Source organism: Notolepis coatsorum, assembly GCF_963971535.1.
Source record: "Notolepis coatsorum genome assembly, chromosome: 16".
Taxonomy (NCBI): Eukaryota; Metazoa; Chordata; class Actinopteri; order Aulopiformes; family Paralepididae; genus Notolepis; species Notolepis coatsorum.
The window spans coordinates 19,744,379-19,755,197 of record NC_140180.1 but is presented as its reverse complement, the minus strand read 5'-3'; positions in this window follow the sequence as shown (position 1 = coordinate 19,755,197).

Here is a 10,819-nt window from a genome sequence, read left to right as displayed (position 1 = left end):
AAGGAGAGGAAAGTAGTAGAACACGTCGCTCACCTCACTTGACTTGACACTGCAGGTGCTGTAACCTCTGATACTATACATACAAAATATGGAAACAAGTCCAGGCACGCACTCTACTATCTATTTTATTTATTGGCAGCTTGAAATCATGAAGTGAACACACCTTCTTCAGAAATGGATTGCAAGCCTGGACTTGTTTCCCTAATTAAAAGGGGAACAACAACCCACATTAAGAATTCCAATGTGTTATTTCCATGTCCTAGTGTGAGGTTTGGTTCTTTCCCCACTACGGGCTTCTTAAAGTACTGTGATGATTGGTCCGCTCCCCACCCACTCGCTCCGTTCCTTTAAGGTACTTTGTTGATTTATTGCATTCCCTGCCTCGCTCCGTTCCTTTAAGGTACTGTGAGGATTCTGTGTTGATTGGTCCGTGCCGAACACACACTTCTAAGTCAAGTATCAATTACCATCACGCACCTGATGTGTGTTCTAATCAGCGCCCCAAGAGGCTTTATAAACTCTGATTCCCCTAGTATCGATGTTGGATCGTTCTGAAACATTCCCTGCATTTGCCTGTTCCTTCCCGTCGCTGCTTTCCCTGTTCTGTTGCCTCCCAGGACACTCGAGAAATATTCCGTTTGGAGAACCTGCTTCCCCGTTACGAAGCGGTCGCCTCGTTTGATCTGCCCGCTTTACGCGCTGCGCTCTGGTGAGTTTTTGTAAACAGTCTTTTGGATCTATCGTTTTTTGTGTGTTTGTAAAGCACTTCAGACTGTTCAGACTGTTCTCACCTTTTTGTCTGTTGGATTTACACGTTTGGATTACCTAATTGTTTTCACTCTGGACACTGCTCACTGTGTGTTTCACACCGAAGATCTGTCACTTGGATTATTTGTTTGGACAATTCACCTCACCAGTCACCTGTCAGTTTTCAATTGTGCGCTGAGCTAACTCGGACTCTCTCTCTCCCTCTCCGCCTCCATCCGGAGTATATGCTGGGAGGATCTGCAGAGCGGCTCAGACGTCACGGACAAATTCCACAACGTCACTTTCTGGGAGAAGCTGCAGAGCAGCAAACATTCCTCACATGCCTGTTTCCCAGTTTGTTCTGTTCACCACCTAATTCATTCTTGTTACTCAGTAAATAAACACGCCCTTGATTTTGGCTAACTCTGAAACAACTCTCTCTGTGCCGTTTGCGTTTGGGGTCGGTGTCAAACCATAACACCTAGGAAAGTTCAATCGATGTCTGTGAACCTGAGCAGCTCTCTCCTAAAGCAAAGAAACCAGATAATCAATACTCAAATGTGTGAGGTCATCGAGTATAAAGTCTGGAGCTGCTCCATTGACAATGGATGGGAGAATGGGAGATTTCTTTTATTTATACATTTTTTAATACCAAATGAGCTCTATTCTATTCTGAAACAGAAAATGTACCTGTGTATTCCCCTGGGTGCTCTCAGAGTATATTACAGGGGTTCTCAACCTTTCTGCTGCCAAGGCACTCCTGTGTTCAATAAAATATTCCAGGGCACCCCTACATACGATAAAGACTTTTCCGGTCCTGTCTTTTTTGCTACAATGATGACTAAAGTGCTTGCTTTCAAAATAATGTTTATTTAAGAAACCGGGAAACACATTTGTGTGTATATGCAGCATAATGCATTATTAACAGGTGTTTCAGGTCTAAATGGCTTAGTACTGTTGACATTACACTGCTTGTAGTAGCAAATCAAATAGCATATTTCTTTAAATAAAATTACAGAAAATTATCACTATCTGTTGCAGCTGCACACTTTTCCATACAAATAGCATATTTGGATAAGTGTGACCATTTCTCAAAAACTGAAAATCATGTATTTTTTTTTAAATACAGAAAAGGATCACCAAGTTACCATTTCTCAAAAAATATAAATAAATACAGAAAATAAGCACTCGTTCACGCAGTGGACATTTCTAGCTCAATGCGAGGTCTGCTGCTGCTGGCTAATAATACGGTCAATACGTGGGGAGATCTTTGACAAGGCAACACGCACGTTGTCTGTAAAGTTTTTTTTTATCCAGAGTAACTTGGTGATCCTTTTCCGTGTTTTATTAAATAATGATTTTCAGATTTTGAGAAATGGTCAAACTTATCCAAATATGGTATTTTCATGGAAAACAACAGATACTGTAGCACTTTAGTGATCATTTTCTGTAATCCAAAAAGAATAAAAAATAAAAGATTTTTTTTTATTTTATTTTTTTTATCTCAAGGCACCCCTGGCAGCTCTCTGCGCACCCTAGGGCACCCCTGTTGATCTATAACATCTTTCCCAATCCAGACTTTATACTTGATGACATCACACGTTTGGGTTTCAGCACTCTAGTTTTTGGATTTGGGAGAGAGTTGTAATATTAGTTTGTCACTAATATTTTTGGACTGTCCTAGACCATAGGAATAACATGTATCAATTCCAAAAATGGGTGTAGTTCCCCTTTAAAAGAATAATTAATAATAATACTTGCTTGTTCACTCACTCACTCACTCACTCACTCACTCACTCACTCACTCACTCACTCACTCACTCACTCACTCACTCACTCACTCACTCACTCAGCCACTCTGCCCCTAGTGGCACCAAATCAGTTCAATCTATGTGAGAAGGGTTTGCATCTATGACACTTTCTATGTCTGAAAAGGTATAAAAGAAAAGTGTTTCAGTAATCTTAACATTATGATGGTTGAGGCATTTTCAGTACCCTTAAAATCACCAGATGTCTACCGTCTTCTGGTGTTTTATTGAGTTTGAGACAAGGTTACTATTAGGAAGTAGATTCATACTTTACTCCCAAAAATAACAATAAAAGGCGGGACTTCACCGACGCACTCTATAGGGATACTTTTAATCATGTCGGTACTACCGAGTACCGATTCACGTGAGATCCGCCGGTGCCACATTTCGGTACTGTTTTTTTTTTTTTTTTTTTAAGTCCGATGACGTCAACGTTTCATTTACCATGAAACGAAACCTATGAAGTGTGCCGCACGTTCACGTCAACGTTCACACGCACAATACAGCTTACCTAGGATTTAACTTGATTTAACAACAAAGCAGTCAGGGTAATGGCAAGCCGAAAACGGTCGCAACACTTTACAAAGCTAGATGCAGACAACGCTCGCTGCAATATTATTATATATATTAACATTTTTTTCCAATTCCCAATCCCCTACCTGGTCGCTGCGCACTTACCCCCCACAGTCGGTCTGGGAGAGTGGAGGCTATCACGTGCTTCCTCCGACACACGTCCAGCCAATCAACCGCTTCTTTTCACCTGGCAGCACGGACTCTCACTGAGAGGGTGTAACGTGTGGAAGGATCACACTACCCCCCTTAGATCCTATCCGCGCTGAGCAGGCGCCCCGACCGAACTGTAGGAGTCGCTGTTTACAACGACCCAGGCCCACCCCGCCAGCTTTCCCACCCTCTAATACAGCCAATTGTATTAGTGTGAACGGCCAGCCAAGCTGGTGACAACGCCGGAGCTGTGAGCTGTATTCGAACAGGCGAATCCAGCGTCTCCGGTGTTGGTGACGAACGAGATCTCCGCTACGCCACCTGACCGCCCTATTAACAAATTGTTCTAAATAAATAATAATGATGATAAATAATTAGAAGTTTTGATTTTTTTCTTTTTTTACAACTGAGACTAAATAATCATAACATGGCAAAGCCCAATAGGCAACAACAGATGGCCATATTGACCTGCTAAATGTAACAGACTAAAGTACAGAAAAAAGGTACCGCTAAGTACCGGTATCGATTCACAGGTACTGTACCGGTATCGGTTTAAATGTGAACGGTACCCAACCCTATAGTACCCAACCCTAGTACTCTATAACCAAAACAATCATGGATGTGGCCGGTTCAAACCCGTCGACAATGCACGTTTCAAGTGTAAGTAGATGAACCGTTTACATTTGACACCCGGGCCCGGCCACGTCAGATGCTGCATATCATAGACATATATAAAGGCTAGATGACTCACCCGCGCTGCTGGCCAATGGAGAGACCGACGTTGCCACATGGCGGCCATCTTGCCACAGCCAGCACGTCCACTCATAACATGAATGTCTACGGTGCATGTACTGTACTATTGAAATAACCATAGCTTGCTACATTTTCAACCGATTTTCAAACGGTTTGGTTTGTTATAAACGCCCAGTACTCGAGTTGTGAAAAAAAAACAGGGGGGATGGTCAGGGCTGCAGATCTCATGACAAGTTTGGGGGGGACGCAGAGTAGGGAGGTCCGGGGGCATTGTCCCCCGGTAGAACATTTTAATGATTTGAATACGCAAATTAAGCTTTTAGGAGTATTTCGAAACTATAATTACAGAGTGGGAGTAGATACACTACTCTTGATAGCACATATTATTGGGGGGGACATATAAAAATGCTAGCCTGGTTAAAGACATCCAAGTCCTCATGGTTTAGCTAGCTACGTTAGTTAACTATTGATAGATAACTTATTACATAATAATATGATATTGTAAGGAAGGGGCAGGACCAGATAAGCTTTACTTCTTTCTGTCCCTTCTCAAACAAAACCATTTGTCTTGAGCTATGTTGATTATTGCTTCCATAGGAAGATATATTTAATTGTATTTGTAGTTTATTTCGTTTTAGTTTTTTTTTGTTATTACAAATGTGTGTGTTTATGGTTGAAAATTTTTGAGATAAATAAATATCAAATCAAATCTAACTGATGAAGTGATCCCTCTTTTAACAAGAGAGAAAAACATAGCTTAGTTTTAAACTCATTCATTGCTTATGTCTAGAGCAGTGGTTCTCAACCTTTTTACACCAAGTACCACCTGAGAACGTAGCTGGCTTTCCAAGTACCACCATATGACCGAAGTTAAAATACAGTCTATTCAGCTATGCACAGTTCACGCAGGAGGCACATTTATTCCTAATAACATTATTTATTTTTAACTTTTGTCAGACACAGCCACAATTGAGAACATAATAACTCTCACGTAGCAAGTGAGAAAATTAAGAACAACTGTATTTCAGCAAATGTACTAAATATGTCAAACTTAAATGTAAAAATGTCACAGAACACAACAAAGCCACAGCCACTGGATTACAAGATTTACAGTGCAATGACGATATACTTTTTTCTTTTTTAAATGACAGTGTAGCCAAGACACCAGGTGTAGGTCTCTTACTGAACAATCAGTGTTTTTCTAATCTCACCCACGTCTAGACACACATCACCAAGAGATAATTGTACACATAGAAATAGAGATCCTTAAAGTTCTGTGAAGCTGAGAAACATCCCATGTAGGCTTCATTTTACTCACTCATATCTAGGGTTGGGCATCGTTTGGATTTGAACGATTCCGGTTCCGATTCCGATTCTCCATTTCGATTCCTGTTCTAAACGATTCTCGATTCCGATTCTTTGAGGTGCAGGTCAAAACAGGTCACAGCTTATTTCGCATGAGATTTTTTTTTGGTGTGAAAAATCTAAAAAATATTTCATACTATTCACATTGTCAGTTGACTTGATACAGTTTAATTTGGTTGCTGTAATGTAACTAGGGTATTAATTAACAAAGTAATTTTTTTTTAAGAATCGAAATTAAGAATCTAAATGCAAATATGTTACCGGAAGTTAGTTCTCTGTGCCCAACCCTACTCATATCACGCAGAAACTACAAATGATCAATTCCACATGAGCAAGACAAGAGACAAGCAACTTACTGAAACTAATGGGAGTGGTGAAACTGAGATCTGGACTGCAGTACACATGCACGGTCTGGTTTGAGAGCAGTGGTTGAGATGCGTAAAATATCGAGCAGGTGGGAGTCAGTCTGGACTCTGGTACTTACGTGACTCTTGTTCAAGTTCATAACAGAGAATGTCTGCTCACAGATTATATGTAGAGCCGAACAAGCTCAGCATTATCTTTGCAAATGTTCACATTTCTGGGTATTTACCTTTTATCCAGCTGTCGGTAAAAGTCAGACTCCGGCTCCTTGAACATGGGCTAACTCCTTTAATGTCCGCTGATAAGACTTCAACTCTCCTGGCCACGGTGTTTCGAGCACGACACATATTAGCAAACTCTTGCTTCTTTTCGGGGGCAAATGCTATCCACTGCCTTCATCAGTCTTCAATAAACTCGCCTTCTGTAAAAGGTTTGCACTGTTTTGCCATTAACATCGGCACTGCATAGCTTGCTTTGGTGCAGTTTTCCTTTGAACGGCAACGCTCTGTTCGCAAATTAGGCACACACACATGCTTCTGTATTTAGTGAAAAAACATTCTAATTTCTAGCGCTCCTGGAAGTGGCGGCCCTCTTCATCAACTTTTATTTTTTAGGTGCATTCGCCATGGCTATTATTGCAGGATACATGGCCTCGCTGATGAAATGAGTTGTAATCCAGTATTACGTGCGCAGTTGTACGGTTGGCACGCAGCATTCCTTGCCATCATTCCGGACATAGTATGGGGGTCACGCGGAGACAGCTATTGCTATAGAAGGTGCTGCCACCCTGAGGTGAAGAAAGAAATTGCAACTTGAACTTTTATGAATAATTCATTCAGGTTTGACGTGCTGGCGGGCGGGCGTACTTTGATGGAAGGGGTGGGAAGGGGGGATGGCCGTTTTAGAAGGGGGATGATATTGACCGTTTTTATTTCAGGGGGGGTGGCATCCCCCCGCATCCCCCCTCAACTCGAGTAACGCCAGAGATGTAGTTATCATACTGCATACTTTCAGACTTTCATATGAAAATTGTTTCAACATGTCCAAGCATCCTGAATCTTGATGTTTGTAATAAATCAAACCGTTTGTAAATCGGTTGAAAATTGAGCAAGCTATGGTTATTTCAATAGTACATGCACCATAGACATTCATGTCATGAGTGGGCGTGCTGCCTGTGGCAAGATGGTCGCCGGTGAACTACGCTGGGGACTCCACCTTGCACCATCTAGTTATATATATCTATGCTGCATATTGCCATACTGTTGACACTAATAACACGTGCCATGTGATTTCTCTTTTTCTTTTTCATTACTTGCCGTGGGACAAAAATAAAGAACCTTCAGTTCCAGCACCACATATATAATGGAAGTCAGAAGTAGACTTGTCAGACTGAAAGGAATCCCGAGGCACTCTGATTGTCAATTAAAAATCCTCTATTTAAACTTGGGATACATTCCAAGTTTCCAAGTTTGAATAAAGGATTTTTTATTCACAATCAGAATGCCTCAGGGTTCCATTCAGTCTGCCACCTCTTCTTTGGACTTCCATTAAACGTATGCCGGACAGCTTCTGTATTTAATCCTACACCAATTGCCCTTGAAGAGCACATTGTTTTGGACTGCAGTGCAGCACTCCCTTTTGTAATTACAAGATTGTCGGGGGTGTGATTAGCAGCCTTGCCCGTTCAGAGCATCCGTACGTGTCCGTTAACAGGCAGCCTACCTGAGGAGGGACCGGGCCTTATATAGGGATGACCTCCCGATGAACTGGAATATAAACCCAGTGATGGGGATTTCAGATAGCAGATACGGTAACGATCTGCAGTGCGCTCGCCACTGGGTCCGGCACGCGTCTAACTGGATGTCCTGGAGGAGAGATGTTTTCAGGAGAACACTCAGAAGGGTAATAATAAGTAGGGATGTCCGATATTATCGGCCAATATTGGCATTAAAATGTAATATCAAACATTTTCGGTATCGGTTTTTCAAATTTCTTATATTTTTCTTATATTTATTTTTAACCTTTATTTACCCAGGCAAGCAAGTAAGAACAAATTCTTGTTTTATTTAATGTCAAAAGTATGCATAATGTTGTGTTAATTCCACAACAAGAGATATGTAATGTTAATTACCTGAAATTATTCAGTTTTTTTGGGGGGGGGGGAAACCCTGCATATATCGGTATCGGTTGATATCGGTATCGGAAATTAAGAGTTGTACAATATCGGTATATCGGATATCGGTAAAAAAGCCAATATCGAACATCCCTAGTAATAAGATGATCTACCTTGTATTGTTAAAACATACCTGGTGTTGTGCATTTGGTTTGAAATGTGTTCTGTACAAATCAAGGAAATCGCAATAGTAAATGGGCTGCATTTATATAGCAGCTTTTACACAAAGCGAATGATGAACTATTCACCCATTCAGTCACACGTTAACGGCAGAGGTGACCAAGCAAGGTGCCGACCTGCACATCGGAAGCAGTTAGGGGTTAAGTGGCTTGCTCAAGGACACCTCGACGTGCTGCTGGGAGGAGCCGGGAATCTAACCAGAGACCTTTTCCGATTACCAGACGACGGCTTTACCTCGCGAGCCACTGTCGCCCCCACAATAGCAACGGTAATAGTGACAATATCAACTTATTTCCCTCCTCAGCCTGGCTGACCGCCTTTCGTTTCTCCCGGAGGCGCGGCGATCCGTCACGGCGTAACAGCGGTCAGAGTTTGGCGCGAGCCGGACGGCCGGACACGATACAAAAAGCTTGTTGTCGTGGTGCGGTGGGAGCCGTAGGACACAATGGGTTTCCCGGCACAGCGGTGCCTTTACCGTGTCCTACCTGAAAGGGCCATAACTCATGGGAGCAGCAGGAGAGTTTAACCGGCAGCCCTCTGGCGGGGACACCGCGGTCTCACACTGAGCGTGGTCCTCCTGCTCTAGTCTCGCTCCTCGTGACGATAACGTCCTGATCTCCTGCTCTCCCTCTGTCACAGGGGGTGTGAAGTCTTCGGTTGTTAAAAGAACACACCAACATTTGGGGGAAATTAGCTTACCGTCTTCTCCAGAGAGAGACAAGAAGATAGATACCAGTTTCCTCTCTGTGCGTTCAGTAGAAAGCCATCTGGCTGCATGTTAGCCTAGCTTAGCACAATGAATGGAAGCGGACAGTGACGGGTAGCCTAGGCATTGTCCAACTAACACCTCTCCCGAAGGCTACCCGTCACTGTCCGCTTCAATCTTTGCTGTGTGTACGATGCGTCACTGACGGGAAGTGTCAATATTGCTAAAAACTGAGCTAAAATAGCCTGTCGGAGTCATATTTACAACATTAGTTACAATAAATATTCACATTATATAATATAATAATAATACTTTATTTGTATAGCACTTTTCATACAGAAGTTGCAGTTCAAAGTGCTTCACAACAGTAAAAAATATAGGCATAAGCGAGCATGAGCAAGGTAAGGTAAATCACAGTGTTTCACATTAGGACCTAGTATCCCAATAGGTTCTCTGTTTACAGTTTCATTCAGTACAAAAATAGTTTAAAATGATTCGGTTTAGAAATAAACTAAGAATTATAAAATGGGTATTTAACATAGAACAGTGATAAAATAGTTCAATTTTGGATTACAACAGAGCAGTGCTCTTCAATATTCAAGGGGCTTTCACAATTATTACATTTGGTAGTAATAATGGCACACAGTCTTAAATTCATCAGCAGGGCTGGGGGTGAGGGCGAGTGCCACACGCGTAGAAGGAATGCTATGTTCTGTTCTTATCTCTCGACTCCCCGGCGTGACCTTGTGAGTTCTAAAGGCTCCAGTACACTTGAGAGTGTGTGGGGGGGGGGGCATCGTCGGATTGATGGTGCATCGGGCAGCGTCAGATTGATGGGCAGCAAGTCTCTTTACAAGTTCCATGTGGAGGGCTTCCAGTCTGTCCATAGCTATCTCCATATGGTTATCGTGTTTCCGAATTAATCTTGTACAGATCCAGATCCCGATAGCGATTGCTAGTTGGTCCATATTGTAGTTTGAGTAGGGAGTCAAGTCCGTTGAATAAGGTCTAAACCGGTTATAGGGAGGCAGTGAGGGCTGGTGATAGGACGACCTCGACAGTCTGGGGAGTGGAGATGTGAGTTGTCTTGGCAGAGAGGAGGGAGGAGATAGCGAGATAAAATTTGCATAGAATCGACACATGAATTTGATAGGAATTTCCATTTAAATGCCTGAGCAAAGAAGTAGGTTTTAAGCTGTCTTTTGAAGATATCTAGTGAGTTTGCTTCTCTGATGTTTTGGGGTAGTTTATTCCATAGTTTTGGGGCATAGTTGATAAAGGCTGCATTAACGATCCTTTTTTGACTGTTTCTGGGAGCCTCTAGTAGTCCAGCAGTTGATGATCGCAGTGTTCTTGCTGGCCTGTAATTTATTAGAGTGTTGGTGATGTAGCTAGGTCCCTGTCCATTTAGAGCTTTGTAGGTAAGGAGAAGGACCTTAAAGTCAATTCTAAATGTTACAGGAAGCCAGTGTAAAGCAGCTAAGACTGGGCTAATGTGCTCTCTCCTTTTGGTTCTAGTTAGCAGTCGGGCTGCAGAGTTTTGGATAAGCTGAAGCCTCCCTGTGGTTTTCTTAGGGAGACCCGTGAAAAGTGCATTACAGTAGTCTAACCGACTAGATATGAATGCATGAATTAGATTCTCAGCATCATTTTGATTAATAAATGGTCGTACTTTTGCTATATTTCTGAGATGGAAGAAGGATGTTTTTGTCACTTTGTTAATATGAGAATTGAAGTTCAGTTCTGAATCTATGATAACCCCGAGACTAGTGACCTCAGATTTGATTCAAGGGGTTAGTCCTCCCAGGTTCTTTATTAACGTTTTTTTTTTGTTTTGGGGCCGATAATTAGAATTTCAGTTTTGTTCTCGTTTAGTTTCAGGAAGTTCTTACTCATCCATTTATTTATTGCCAGTAAGCAGTCTGTAATGGAGTTAATCGCTGTATCATTTGGTTCAGCAGATATGTACAATTGTGTATCATCCGCATAGCTATGGGAACC